The 16,075-nt window shown below is 42.8% G+C and overlaps 1 long non-coding RNA gene across 1 annotated transcript; it reads left to right on the plus strand.

Moving 5' to 3' along the window:
- The first annotated feature begins 395 nt into the window (after positions 1-395).
- Positions 396-10,002, plus strand: LOC122211750. Its single transcript, XR_006198812.1, has 3 exons — positions 396-1,136; positions 9,449-9,586; positions 9,938-10,002. It is a non-coding gene; the product is annotated as an uncharacterized LOC122211750 (long non-coding RNA).
- Positions 10,003-16,075: the final 6,073 nt, after the last annotated feature.

Here is a 16,075-nt window from a genome sequence, read left to right on the forward strand (position 1 = left end):
AATTTCAAAATATATACACCAAATTGTTAAAGATGAGAGGGAAGGAGACTTCTCTATACTTCCAAAGGAGGAGAAGACTAGTGGGATTACAGTAATTTTTATTTTGTACAGAAAGTTGCTTCCCGTATTATCTCAAGCCTGATAATACTATGGTATGTCCTAAGTTGGCACATTCTTTTTTTTTTTAATGCTTATTTACTTTTGAGAGAGAAAGACAGAGTATGAGCAGGCAAGGGGTAGAGAGAGAGGTAGACACAGAATCTGAGGCAGGCTTCAGGCTCTGAGCTTTCAGCACAGAGCACAACGTGGGGCTTGAACTCATGAATTATGACATCATGACCTGAGCTGAAGCTAGACACCTAACTGCCACTCAGGCGCCCTGTAGGTTGGCACATTCTAAAAGGAAATGCTAGACCCCCTAGCTATGGAGGGCATGCAAAGGTATTGGGAAATGGCCCTGCCAATATCAGCCCACTCTCCACCTTCTATGGAAGAGAGGCCAGAAACATTCTTTAGGAGCAAGGGCTTCTTTCTAGTGAGTCGTCTGAGTGCTGTGTTCCACAACCCATCGCATCTCTACTCTGCCATGGGAAATATGCTCTCACCTTAACCTAAGTTCTTCACAAGAACTATTTGGAAATCTTGACCTGTGTCTTCTGGAGTTTGAGGGACATAGGGGATGGTGGCTGACTTTCACCACAAGAAGCCTGAAGGTGAAAAGCTAGTTGGAGGGGACTGCCTTGCAGCAGAATGAAGAGAGAAGGTTCTGTGGCAGGGCACTGCACTTCCTTAGATGAGTGGGCCATGGAATGGAGGGGGCACTCATTCCTGGGCCACCTGTGAATGGTGTGAAGGATGCCACCCAAGAGAACCACTTGAAGGGTGAAGAGATCTGGCAGAAGGGCACTATAGCCAGAGGTCCCTAGTAGATGGATCTCCGAGGTACATATGCCATACCAGATGGCGACTGTGTCAGTCACACAAGTGGGAACCATTTGCACCTACTCCTTCCTCAAGGGCCTGAGGAAAGAGCAACTTGGTGAGTAGCAAGCAGAAAAGCTAACCACGACTTCCTTCTGCACTTCAGCTTCCAAGACTGAAGCAAGCCTGTCTAGAGGAATGAGAGACGTTTGCAAGTGAGTAAAAGACTGGGTATGTAATACTAGACTTGATAAGATTTTACAGCACTCGATGGAGAGCATTCTTGTGACTGAATAGGATCAGAAAAAACTAAGGATTCATTCTAGAATGAGTTTTCTAGAGCAGGAGGAGAAAGAATAAAAAGTTGTTTCTTCCTAGAGCCATGATGTGTCCAGAACATTCAATACATCAATTATATGATTTTTGTGCTTTTCTGATTTTCCAAATTTCACTTGGAACACATATTGCTTATTCTTCATTTATTTTTTTAATTTATTTTTTATTTATTCATTTTGAGAGACAGCATGAGCAAGGGAGGGGCAGAGAGAGAAGGAGGGAGAGAATCCCAAGCAGGCTCTGTGCTATCAGTGCAGAGCCCAACATGGGGCTTGATCCCACGACCCTGGGATCATGACCTGAGCCAAAATCAAGAGTTGGATGCCTCACTAACTGAGCCATCCATATGCCCCTTCTTGTTATTATTTAAATGTATATCTAATCATTTTCTTTCTGTGCTTAAAACTCTTGAATGTCTTTGCACTGTCCTCAGTTAATTTTTAAACATGGTTTATAAGGCTTTTTACTATCTAGCATCCTCTCCCAGCCACCTCTCAGCCACACATATCCTGTAGTCCAGCCATATGGACATAAAGATTTTATTTATTTATTTGCTTACTTACATTAATTATTATTATGTTTTGTAAGTAGGCTCCAAGCGCATTGTGGGGCTTGAACTCATGACACTGAGATCAAGAGTCACGTGCTATACCAAATGAGCTAGTTAGGTGCTCCTGGACATAAAGATTCTAAATGCATCATGGCGTCCTGTGTTTCTCCTCAGCTCATGTTGTTCTTTTGGCCTAAATATCCCTCACCCTCATCCTTGTCTGAAGGCCTGTCTCCCATCCACCCTTCACCTCTGCGATCTAAAAAAGCCTCAGCTGAAGAGTTTCCTTAGGCCAGAGTTTCCTTAGGGCTGTCGAGTTGGTATGTCCAGTGCTTATGACCAGCTAACGAGTAAGCACTCTGTTTCCAATCCTATAAACAAACCTTCCATCATGCAAATCATGGTTGGTGCTCAATGTTTAGTGAAGAAAGTCAGAAGAGGCTAGGAAGCATAGTCTTTGGTCATCTTCCTAAAGATGATCACAGGAGTTAAGTTCTTTATGCCTTGCTGAGGTGAGGCAGGGAATACCAGGAAAGGCTTTGGAAGGATGGTGACTCCCCAGTGTTGATGCAGTTTATCTTCTGCCCAGCTGCAGGCTGGCCACCAACTTGCCTAAACAGTGACCACTTTTACCTGAACTAGACCTTGAAATGTGAAAGACCCTGTCCTTGGCATAGCTTGTTGCTCTGTTCTAATTTGGTCTTGGTAAAATTACTCATTAGATTTCTAAAATTTATTTAATGTTTATTCATTTTTGAGAGACAGAGAGAGACAGAGCACGAGCAGGGGAGGGGCACAGAGAGAAAAGTATCCGAAGCAGGCTCCAGGCTCTGAGCTGTCAGCACAGAGCCCTACGCAGGGCTCAATCTCATGAACCATGAGATCATGACCTGAGCCAAAGTGGGACGCTTAACCAACTGAGCTACGCAGGTGCCCCTAAAATTACTCATTAGGTTTCTGACTTGTGGGTCTTTCTCCTGAGCCCTGTTCTCTGCCAAGAAGATTTGATCATACGTGGAGTGACAAAGGTGGGGTGTGAAGATCTTAAGAAAACTTTGGGACTAGAGTAAAAGATTTAGAAATCACACGTGCTGAGAAGGTTGGATCACACAGTTTGGGTAACGTCCAATTTTGCCTCAGAACTTGGTGCCATGGTTTTCTCAAGCTCTTTTTGCATTTCAGTCTAATGAAATACAGTTGTTCTTTTGGTTTTGCTTTCTTCTGTTTTGTTTTGCAGCAAGCCATTACTTCTGTTATTAGGCAGTCCATTAATAGTCCATTATTAATCCAGAATGAGCCGCTAGAGTTGCAGACTTTATTTCCAACTTTATTGGGATTTGTCTGCCTCTTGGTTCTCTTGGCTATTAATATGAATAGGCAGCCATGGAGTTCTCAGTTCCTTGGATGGGAAGGATTACAATACTTCATAGTTATGAGATGCTGAAAGTTTGCAGATATTCTGGAATTTTAAAACACACTATCTCATCTGAATTTCATAAAAACCTATAAAGGAAGTATAATCATCATTTTAAAGATTTTACAGATGAAGAAAGTGAGTAGCAGCAAATTTAGGTGATTTGTCTGAGGTTATAGAGTTAATTAGTGCTGGATCCAGGACTCTGCTGATGGTAAATTGAGTGTTCTGTCCTGTAGTGCACACATGGCTTCCTCTATCTCGGTTAGTTCATGGCCCTGTGTCAATATGATAAGGCCATTAATAACTGACTGTATAGCCACTTGTGGTTAAGAATTTAGAACAAAATCAATAATGACCATTTCAAAATCATTCCAGGAGGTAGCTGGGTTCATCTGAAGTGTTTAGGCAAGTAAAAAGTATATCAAGAATTCACTTAACATGTTGATTTTCTTAAAGCCAGCAGAGTTTTTGGTTCAGATCATTCTGATGATGATGTCAGAAGTAAGTGCTGTGTCTTTAATAAATACTCACACTCGCTTCCTTTCCCTTGGTAGCAGAACTTGGGCAACGGCATATTGGAAAGAGAGTTATGCCTCCTTAGAGGGCTTCTAGTCTGTCCCTTGAGGTAAATCTGTAGGGCAAGTTAGGGATGATTTTCATTATGGAAAATTTGACATTAATTCTCTTAATCTAGATATACAGTCTTGTTTTTACTTATTTAGAGAGCAAAAATTTCCTCTGAATAAATGGAACAACAAATATGGCTTGTTAACGATAGGATTCAAGTCTCTGCTTGCCAATTACTTAGCAGTGACCTTGGGCAAGTTACTTAAACCCTCCAAGCCACTGTTTCCTCATCTATTAAGCTGGGATACTGACACTCCCAGTAAGAAAATGTCTTGGTGCCTACTGAGTATCTATTTCCCCAATACCTACTTGGGGATCCTCTTCTCCTACTCTGTATCCCTCTGGTCTGGTTGGGGTCTCCATTACCTCACTCCAGGAATGCAGAACATGACCCAGGAGAGACTCTATGAGGCCCCTGGCCAGGAGACCAGTTCAGGGATGAGCATGTGACCCCATCTCATTAGAGTGCATCTGAGCACTCAGGAGGAAGCTCTCTGTTTCCCACTGAGAATAGACACTGGAAGATCATCTGGCTGGAGCTGCCCAGTCACCTGCCCCAACATAGAATCTGAGAACAAAGGCAACACGCAAAGGAAGGTGGAGCCAATCCAGGAGATGGAGGGAGACAAGGCCCTGATAACATTGTTAGAATCCAGTCATGTCTGAAGTCAGCCCTATACCTGTCTTGTGAGCCGGTAAATGCCCTTTGCGCTTATACCTGATTGGTTCAGGTAAATCAAGAGGATCTTAAATGAAACTGCCTAAATTTGAGAAGAAAATAATGTACAGGTTTCTCCCACTATGTGAAAGTAGAGCATTCCTATGAAAACTTTCGTAGCTGAAATGACCTAAAGCAAAGAAGCAATTACCATTTTGTAAAAGGGAAAATTATCTTTAAATTTCTTCCTGTTATTAAAAAGATGTACTAAGGTAGGTCTTCTGTAAAGGTGAAGTGGCATAAAATGAACTTTCAGACAGAAGGGGAAATGTGTATTGTAGAATGCTTAGCAAAATAACCTGGTCACAGCAAGTACTCAATGAAGGTTAGGTTGGTTGTGCTTCATATGAAGTTTGGCTCAGAAAAGAGGAGCTTCATACTTACTCTGAATATCGAGCAAATTTTGTCAGGCATGGTAAAGAGCCAGTCTTCATGGCACGCTAAGTCCCATGAGGTATGATTAGAGGTCCCAAGAAGGCTTTCCTATCCTCTAAAACACCTCTTGTACTTTGGTACAGAGAGCTCTAGATGTCAAAAATAGCACTCTTCCCTTTGTTTTAAGATCTTTAGAGAGAAGTTCCTTACTTAGCCATAGTGACTGTGTGATTGAGTTCATTAGCTCCACTGCTGAGGGCAGATTTTATGACAGTGGCCCATAAAGATAGTGGAGGCCACTGGGCAGCCGGGGGGAGCAACAGGAAGATGGCCGCACCCAAAAGAGACTGCAGGACTGAACATCCAACCATCTTCCTTCAGTGTCGGTGCTCTGGCTGTGCCTGGTAGCCACCCTCAGGAAGGTCCAATCTGATGTTTTAGAAGAAAGCTATTTGGTGGAAATGGCCAGACACATGCTTGTTAAACAGCAAGCACTGCATGTAACCCCATCCTCCTCTTCTGCACACATAGCCCCCAGATGCTAGCCCCCAGCTGCAGATATTCCCAGGGAACCAAGGACCACAGGACAGTGGTGGCCAAAAGGCAGTGTAAGCAGCCCAAGGCTGGGGCCGGGGCTGAGGAATGGCTATAGATGACAGTAGAATCAAAACTCTGCTCCTGTCAGGTGTGCACCTTGGTCATCCGTGATTCTTGCCTGCAAAGGAGATGACTAGATACGGAGAATGGAGAAGCCACCAGAGCTGAATATGGGGTAAACAATTTCAAGTTCTGTCAGAACATGGACAGACATGCCTTTGGGTAAAGACCTGAGTCATAGTTCAAAGAAATTAAGCAGAGATTCCTGGAAGCAACAGTCCAAACAACCTCAGATGTCCTACTTAACCCTCCAGGCTTCAACTCCCTCCCTTCCCCCTTTCCTTTCTTTCTTCATTCCTTCCCTTCCTTTTGTCCTTCTTTCCATCTTTTCTCTTTTCTTCTCTTCCTTAACTTAGAGCTCTTGTTTTCCTCCTTGTAAGCATATATACCCCCAAAAGTCTCATTGTTTTGATATGAGTAGTTTCCTCCTCAAAGTCTCATTCTGTGGCTGTATGGACATTCCCTGCTTCTCTTTATTCGCTAGCCAATACCTGTCAGCAGCAGAATGCCAAAGATTTGTGCCCCCCTCCCCCTGCTTTGCTGGAATGCTCTAAGCCACCGTCATACAGGTCAGAGCACAGAGCTCCAGGGAAGGTAGTATACCACTTCCTGAGCCTGATGACTTATGGAAATAGGCTGCTAACAAGAATGGAGGGAGAATTAAAAAGGCAATAAGCTTTTTCTATGTACATGTTATTTAAGCTAAGTACCTGTACCACCTGAAATTACTGTGAATTTTTTCCCCACAGTCTGGAGTAAGTTGCACTGACATTTTATCACTTTCTCTTTCATTTTCACTCACCCTGTCACCCTTTATCTCATAGGTGCATTTCAATAATTTTTCTGCACACACACCCCAGTTTGTATTAGCCCCAATACAAATGAGCATTTCTAAGTGTCCCTATCTCTGCAGAACATGCATAAGATAATCTGTCTGACAGGAAAAAAAAGTATGCAAGATACACAGGAGTGAAAGAGAATTATTTATCATAGACACCATTAAATAGAATGTTATGAATAATAATGTTCTCATCTTATGAATAATAGGAGACTAAGCATCAAGTTGGGATATTTTAGCTCCCTCAAAATCACATTCCCTATCAGCAACTTGATCCCACAATTTAGAAACATTTTTCTATAGTAAAGAATTTATTAACTGTCTTCCATTAGACAGGGTTCTCCAGAGAAACAGAAAAGATAGATAGATAGAAAGAAAGATAAGCAAACAAGGAATTGGCTCCCATAATTATGGAGCTGAGAAGTCCCACCGATTGCCATCTGCAAACTGGAGACACAGGAAAACTGGTGTGTAGTTCTAATCCAAACCTGAAGGCCTGAGAACCATGGAAATCTGGGTGCAGGTACAAGAGAAAGCCAATGCCCCAGCTCAAGTAGTCAGGCTAAGGGTGAATTCTTCCTTCTTCAGCATTTTTGTGCTAGTCAAGTGCTCAAAAGAGTGGATAAAGCCCTCCTACATTGGGGAAGGCAATCCATTTTACTCAACCGACTGATGCAAATGCTAGTATCATCCAAAAACACCCACAAATAATGTTTAACCAAATATCTGGACATCCTGTGTCCCAATCAAGTTGATACATAAAATTAACCATCACATGGCTCTATGATGAAAGTAATGATATTAACTAAAATGTAAGCAGTGATAATAACCTGACAGATCAAAATATGCAGCACACTTGAACGATGCAAAGATTCTCAACAAATATTTATTGAGCAACTACAATGTACCAGGCATCGCCTGAAACGGGAAACAGGAAAGGTCAAGAGTGACTGATCCTGCTTTGGAGGGTCAGGAAAGATTGTACAGAGACAGTAACACTTCAGTTGAGTTCTATAAGAAGGTTGAGTATTCATAAGATTATCAAGGGGAAAAGGTTATTTTGGGCAGGGGGAAAAGGATCATTTTAGGAGGTATGACTGGCTCCATGAAGTCATGGAGGACCGTTCTGGGAAGTGTGAGTGGTTCCAGAAGACTAGAGTAAAAAGCTACTATGAAGGAGAGGGTCAGAAAATGTACAGGGATAAGCAGAGGCTAGCTCACGAGGGCCCTGTAGGTTGGGGTACCCACTGTGGGTTGCCAGCCCATGAGCCATTTCTCCTTCTTGAGAATAGAACTTTGATTTTGTTCAGGTGATAAGGTGCCCAGGGCCAGGCCATAAATCACAATTGGGCTAAGCCAATCTAGGCAATCCCCTTTTATCTTTGATAAAAATACTTGGTCTTAAGCTGGGTATGGCACTCAGTTCTGGCTAAAAAAAAAAAAATAGAAGTCTGGTGGAAGGCATTGAGGTAAGAGTTTCATCTTTGATTTAACAAGGGGTACCTGGGTGGCTCAGTCGGTTAAGCTCCTGGCTCTTGGTTTCGGCTCAGGTCATGATCTTGCGGTTTCTGTGGGTTCGAGCTCTGTATCGGGCTCTGTGCCAGCAGTATGGAGCCTGCATGGGATTCTCTCTCCCTCTCTCTCTGTTCCTCCCCACTCGCGCTGTCTGTCTTCCTCGAATAAAATTTTAAAAAAAATTGTGTAACAGGAGGAATTCCCTTTTTCCTCCCTCCCTTCCTTTGTGATTTGGATGTTATCATACAAGGATGTGCACATAAGCATATTGTGACCCTGATGAAAACTTGAGTATGACAACCACCCAGTGAGGATAGAAGAGAAAGGACAGAAGTGTTGGAGTCTCCAACAACATCACAGAGTCACCAGACCAATTGTAAGACTGCCTATTTTAGGAATATCCTATGGTTAAAGCCACTGTGAATTTTGCTTGCAGCCAAATTCGTCCCAAAGCTGTCAGTGCCAAAGATGACATTTGAATATATGGCTAAGGAGTTTGGACCTTAATCACGAAAAGAGATGGGAGCAGTGGAAAGGTTTACGCAGGGGAATGAGTTGCCAAATTTGTGCTTGAAAACCATGACTCCGGGAGCACCTGGGCGACTCAGTCGGTTAAGTGTCCAACTTTTAATTTGGGGTCAGGTCATGATCTCATGGTTTGTGAGATCCAGTCCTGCGTTGGGCGTTGCACTGATGGCACAGAACCTGCTTGGGACTCTCTCTTTCCCTCTCTCTCTGAGCTTCCCTCCCTCTCTCAAAATAAGTAAACTTAAAAAAGAAAAGGAAAGAAAAGAAACACCACGACTCCAGCTACTGTGCACAGAATGGGCTGGCAATGGAAGAAAGCAAGGCAGAGAGATCAGTTATTAAGCTGCTGCAAGTGCCCAGGAGAGTAGGTGGAATCTAAGCAAAAGAAGTCATACCGATGACTAGGGAGAGGGGGACCAGGCTGAGAGCTAATTTTAAGTCAAAATAACTTAACGACTAAGTCCATGTGGCAGGTGGAGGAGACAGGAGAAGCAAGGATAGCTAAGGGTCTGTGGCTCAGTTGACTTGAAAGACAGGACCTCTGACGCTAATTTTGGCTTTGCCACAAGCTAGTCGAATGTTCCTAGGCTATTTTCTTCATTTCGAGAGGGTCAGATTAGAAATATGATAGCAGATAGATGTCATCTCTCCTGACGGTTCCAACTCCCAGGAGCATTGTTTTACTAAAGGGACCAGGAGGACCACCCTGGGGAAGGAAGAACCCCTCTCGCTCCACTGGATCCTTAGGTTTATCTGTGTGCAAAGCTGGCTGGTGGTGACTTTGAGCTTTTGTATGCCTTTTCTGCTTAGATTGACAGCAATTTGAGGAGTGGGGCAGAGGGCATCATGACGCATGGGTGATGTCCAAGCATGTAAAGTCAAGTCAGCAAAACATCATTTCCCATATATCCTTAAGACTTACCCTTTATTAAATTTCTCATATGAAGCCTTGTTCACATCCCCTAGGATTCACTACTGGGCATGGAGATCTTTCGCCTCTGCAGTTTCTTTACCATCCAGATCTGCCAGCCACAAAGGGCAACAATTTCCACTCAGACAAAACAGTTGTTCCTTTTTAAATGAGGGCAAGAAACAATGAAACAGGTACCAAAGGATGTCTTTACCTCCGGCGGCTGGGGGGGGGGGGGGGGGGGGAGAGGGAGGGAGATGATGCAAACCAGGGATAAAGCCCAGAAACTGTTGCCAGGATACAAGACTGCTGGGTTGCAGAGGTCACAGAACCAAGGAAAGGGTTTCACAAGTGACTAATTAGTTTTGTTTTATTTCTCCTTGTAGAGAGATTGCCTCAGGCTCACCAAGACTTACTACAGTTCAAATACTTGAACTGTATCACAGTACTATATCACATTTTTTATATTAGTTTCACACTTTATCTCATTGAATAGGGGGGGATGGCTGAGAAACACAAGGTCCAGACCCTTCCCTCTATTCCAGGCAATTCTGTAAAGGCCATCCCGGCTCCAGAACTCCCCGTGGGATCAGCTGAGACCTCTGTTGCAACTACATCATAATTCAACATCTCTCCCTGCCAGTTCTGTTTCATGCCGTCTCTTAGAGGGATTGTTCCTGGTAGCACTCCCCAATAAAATTCTTGCATCTGTCAAAGAAAAACCAGAGCCGGGCAGTAGGTAAAGCAGTAAAAACATTTTATTCAGGAACTATTGCAATAGAAGAAAAGAGGTCTTGGTATAGAACTGGGCTCAATTCCAAATACAACAAGGACAAGCAGTGGGGATTTATAGCCAAGGAGCAGGGTTGGGGGTCAGTGGATGGAAAATTACGAAGAGGAAACATCAGGGGTGAGGGAAGATTCTGACGAAAATGAGTTGGCCAGATTCTTGCTGGTGGCAGCCCAGGGTGATGAAGTATCTCCTAGGGGAGGCTAGGGGATGAAGAATTTGATTGGATATAGAGGGAGATCAGATATCGAGGGTGGAGGATTCTCTGTAAACTGACTTAGGATTTTTGCTAAAACTGGGGGATGAAGTTTTGACAAGGACAGACACTGAAGTCCAAGGTCAAGCCTAGTTGAGAAGAAGCCTTAGGAGACTGACTAGAGTTTGGTCAAGGAGACAGTATTCACATGCAAATTTCTGTCTGTTTCCTGGGGAACATGACCTATGACACCAACATAGAATCATCCATCAATTCTATTTTTCCAGACAAGTGTGCACATGCACACACACACACACACACACACACACACACACTTCTCTCTATTCTTACTGTTATCATTTTATTATTTTTTAAAAAGATAATTTAATTCCAACAAAGAAAGAAGCAGAGACTTAGAATTAAAAATGTTTTGAATTAAATAAGTTTAGTTTAATTAAGAAACAAAACCACTAGCTAGACAAAGATTTCTTAGGACACAAAAAGCATGAACCATAAAAGAAGAAATTGGTGGATTAGATTTCGTCAAAATTTAAAACTCTGCTCTTTAAATGCCACTAAAAGACAGGCACAGATTAGAACAAAATATTTGCCAAAAATACATCTGTAAAGGACTTGTTTCCAGAAATTCTCCCAAAGCAATAAGACTACAAACAACCCATTTTTTTATATGAGCAAAAGCTCTCTTGATTAAAAAAAAAAAGACAAAGAAGTGGGGGGGGCGGTGCCTGGGTGGCTCAGTTTGGTTAAGCCTTCAACCCTTGATTTCGGCTCAGGTTGACATCTTGCGGTTCGTGAGACTGAGCCCACATTGGGCTTTGCACTGACAGCACAGAGCCTGCTTGGGATTCTTTCTCTCTGTCTCTCTCTCAAGATAAATAAGCATTTTTTTAAAGAGAGAGAGAGAGTGAGAGATGGCATATAAGCCCACGAAAAGATGCTCGATCTCATTATTAGGGAAATGCAAAGTAAAACCACAATGAAATGTCACTGCACAGCCATTAGAATGGCAAAAGCTAACAAACAAACCAAAAAACAAATCCTAATAACACCAAATACTGACAAGAATGTTGAGTAACTTGAACTGTCATACATTGCTGGTAGGAATGCGAAATAGTACAGCCATTTTGGAAAACAGGTTGTGGCATTTTTTTTATAATGTTAAACATACATTTACCATATGACCCAGCAATCCTACTCCTACATACTTACCCGGGATAAATGAAAACTTATGTTCACACACAGACCTGTATACAAATGTTTATAGCAGTTTATTCATGATTGTCAAAAATGGAAAACAATCTATATGTCCATCAACTGAGAAATGGAAAAACAAATTATGGTACCACTAAACAATGGCATACTACTCAGCAATTAGAAGGATGAACTAATGAAACACACAATAACATGAATGAACCTCAAAATAATTATGCTAAGTAAAAGAAGCCACATACAAAAGGCTACCTATGTATGATTCCATTTATGACATTCTAGAAAAGAGGATAAGAAGGCAAGCAGGGAGAGCAGGCAGTGGCTATAGAATCAAAAAAGAGGTTTTTTCCACAGGTAGAATCTGGAATGTGTGTGTAGTTTGAGGAAGGAGTTAGTTTTGAGGGGAGAGACCAAAGTTACGGGAGGGGGGAGGTGAGCTGATTGATGAAGTGAGAAGACTAGTCAAAAATTTTTTTTTTAATATTTCAATATTTATTTATTTTTGAGAGAGAGAAAGAGACAGAGCGCAAGTAGGGGAGAGGCAGACACAAAACCAAAGCAGGCTCCAGGCAGCTCAGAGCCTAATGTGGGGTTCGAACTCACAAACCATGGGATCATGATCAGCTGAAGTCAAATGCTTGACTGACTGAGCCACCCAGGCGCCCCTTGACTGGCCAAAATTCTTGATGGCCAACAACAGCAACCCAACTCAAACGCCCTGAAGCAAAAAGAGAAGTTTTTGGCTCACATAATTGAAAAACCTCCAAATTTAAAAACAATGTTGCCAGTACTTACCTTAGGCCAGGCTGCTCTAACCAAATACCAGAGTCTGGGTGGTTTAAACAACAAACACTTGTTTCTCACCGTTCTGGAGGCTGAGAAGTCTGAGATCAGCATTCCAGCCTTGTCAGGGTCTGGTGAGAATTCTCTTCCTGGCTTGCACAGGGGCTCCTTCTTGGTATATCCTCACATGCAGGGACAGAAAGCAGGCTCTGGTCTCTTTTCATAAGGCACTAATCCCATCACAAAGACCTTACCTTCATGAGCGCATCTAGACTTAATCACCTCCCTGAGGCCCTGCCTCCAGATACCATCACGTAGGGGCTAGGGCTTTAACATGGGAATTTGGGGGACACAAACATCTGGTCCATAACAGTGCTCTAGCTCAGTGTTTCCTGGCCTCTTTTGCCTCTCCTCAGCCTTGTTCTAAGGCAGGCTTACTCTGTGTAACATAGCCAGGCTTATACTGGTCTTATAGTTGGGGTCCCAGGGAAAAGAATGCAACAAACTGTCCTCCAGTGCACCTGTTTATTCCTGAAACACACTCCAACTAGCCTTTGTGAGTCACAGGCCCACCTTGGAAAGCCAGAGTCCCATTACTGACATCCTAAAGCACATGGAAAGGGAAGGGGAGTCAGAGAAGGAAGGAATGCAGGGCAGAGAGGAAAAAAAACAAAAAACGAAAAAAACAAAAAACCATGGTAGATGTCTCTCATAGACCCATATACTTGGGCGGGGATAGAATTCAAAAGACAAATGAAGAAGTCATTCCTCTAGAGGACTCCTTCCTTTGAGTCAGAAGGGAATGGTGTAGGGGTGGCTGAAATGTAGAAAGGGTGGGTGGTTTTTACTGGGGAGAGGGAAATGTGGTCAGGAGAATACAGTCATTCATAACTGTCAGCCCCTTTTGAGCCTGCCTGAGAAAAAGGCCAAGCAGAGACAAACCATGCCAGGAAATACAGAGCTAGACGATTGTTATGGCTTGAATGTTTGCATGCCTCCCGCACAAGCTCTAAACTTCAGTGTGATTGTATTTACAGGCCGGGTCTTGGAGAGGTAATTAAGTTTAGATGAGCTCATGAGGGTAGAGTCCTTATGATGGTGTTAGTGACCATATAAGAGAACAGGGAGCTTGCTCTTCCTGTCTCTCTCTCTTTCTTACTGTATGAAGGAAGAAGTGAGGTCCTTTGCTGAGAGTGAATGAGTGGAGGAATAGAGGCAGAGGACTTGGGAAGAGTGGTAAAGGTTTAGAAGAACTCTAGGGGCATGGGGAGACATATAAGGACAAACACAGGATTGCCACATGGCACTGAGGTTGGAAAGAAGCAGCTCTACCCATCCCTCAAGGCTCGGTTAAAATACGTTCTCCATGAAATTGTACCCCCATTGGAAAGTATCTCACACTCTTCCAGGCTTCAGGGCATGCAGGGCCACTGGTATTGTCTTTATCATGTTCGCACAGTACTAAGTATTCTGCCAGCCGCATCGATCAGGCTCCTGAGAATGGAGACTGACAGTTTGGATGGTGAGTTCAGATACTGATTACCTGAGGCTCTTGAGTTTTGGTAAGTGAGTAGTAAAAGTTTGGGTAGGGACGGATTTATTTAAAAACCTATCTGAATCTATTCAGTTTCTCAATTTGGGTAGTGAAAGTTCCGATAAAGTGTTTGAATAGCGAGGATAATACAGTTTGTGCCTGTGTGTGTTCATGCCTGTTAACTTGCCTGCTGTATTGTATTCTCTTGAGGGCAGAAGTCCTGTGTGACTAATTTTCATGTTTCTGCAGGTCTTAAATGTGATGGGTGCTCAATATTTGCTAAGTTAATAAATAAAAGCCCCAAGCTTTCCTATCCTCGCTTTTTTTTTTTTTTTTTTTTTTTTTTGTTCCTACTCAACTTTACTGCTCCATTAAGATAATTTAAGGTGAATCCAAAAGAACAACTTTAAAGAACTGCTCTTGTGATTGGGACCGCTTCCAACTGCAATTAAAAGCAGTGCTTGTCTTTTACTTTACCCTCCCGCCCTCCCCTCCCCACCCCCATCAGACAAAACCTGAATCAATTTCAGGAGATGGATTTTGCTGCTTGTGTGAAATGTTCTGGCTTCTAGTCAAATGGACATGGCAGGACTATGTAAAAACGGCTTTGTTCTCCACACAAATGAATTCATTTAAGCAGCACACAGTTTCGATCTCCTATTACCTTTTGGGAGGGTAAAGCATTAGAGAATTTTAAGGTACCATTATCGTATGAAAACTGCTGATTTAGGAATACCTGTGTGGTAAACAACTTGCTGAACCGCCTTACTGCATCTGAGATAAGGGAGCACATTGTTTATTGTGCCTGAAACCTGTTTCCAGTACAAGGATTGTACAAGCCTTGCTTAAGGAGGAACAATAATAACACGTAACCTTGAACATGCAGTACGCTTCGCTGCTTGTTCTTCGTTTGTAACTGTATCCTTCGATAAGGCTGAATCTCAGAGACGCCAACAAAGAGATAAAAAGATTCTGATAATAGCTGAAATGTTTTTGTTTCTGCATATTCGTGTGTGAATGAGGCTAGCATCAACACAGAGTTGGCGTTTAATAAATATTCATTGAAGGAGAGGATGAGTGAAGAAACATAGACTCCGTTGCTAGAGATTAAAGCTTAAAAAAGGCATTTTCCCAGGAGAAGACAAAAGAAACAAAATGCCTAGACTATGTTTTGTAAATAGCCCGGAATTGTGTTCAGGGACTCGGGAATTTGGAGAAAGAGAAGGAATACACATTTCTGTTGGTAGACTCAGGATAGAGGTTAACCAACAGCAAAGTGGTTCCTTCCTTCCATATTTCAATTCATAACAGCCACAAATGTTATTTGTCTAAATAGGAGCAAACAGGGAGGCACAACGTCAGATTTTATTTCCTTCTGCACTTCTAAGTAGCACTGTGGCCTTTGATGTGTCATACAATTCTTCTGAGCCTCAGTTTCCCCATTTAAAAAATGGATATAGTTCATGGGGGCTTATGAGAATCAAATACTACATATAAACATGTGTATGATTGAGCCTGGCATATTTATTCACTCAACAAATACTTACATGCCAGGCACTAGAAATGTAAAGGCAAAAAAGACAAGATCTCGGGGCATCTGGGTGGCTCAGTCAACTGAGGGTCCAACTTCAGCTCGGGTCATGATCTCATGGTTCATGAGTTCGAGCCCCTCATCGGGCTCTCTGCTGTCAGCACAGAGCCCACTTCAGATCCTCTGTCCCCCTCTCACTCTGCCCTTCCCCCACTAGTGCTCTCTCTCTCAAAACTAAATAAACATTAAACAAAACAAAACGAGATCTCATCCCTTGAAGAGCTTTTCGTCTTGTAGGCAAGATACACAAATAAACATGAATTGAGATCATTATGGATGGTGCACTATGTGAGTGAGAAGAAGAATGTCTAAATCGGATTGGAGAATGTAGGAACACTTCCTGGGGAAGCAATGCTTGAGCTGAGTTTTGAAGAAGTAGGAGTTACACAGACAAAAATGAGAAGGTCATTCCACACAGAGTGGGTAGCATGTGCAAAAGCAGAGTGGCATGAAACGACTGAAAGTTTAGGGAACAACAGATAGTTCAGGACAACTGGAGCAAAGGGTGTAGGGTGGCGGGAGGCAGCAGATGGGGTGAGAGAGGCAGGCGGAGGCCAGA

The sequence above is a fragment of the Panthera leo genome, chromosome F3, assembly GCF_018350215.1.
Source record: "Panthera leo isolate Ple1 chromosome F3, P.leo_Ple1_pat1.1, whole genome shotgun sequence".
Lineage (NCBI taxonomy): Eukaryota > Metazoa > Chordata > Mammalia > Carnivora > Felidae > Panthera > Panthera leo.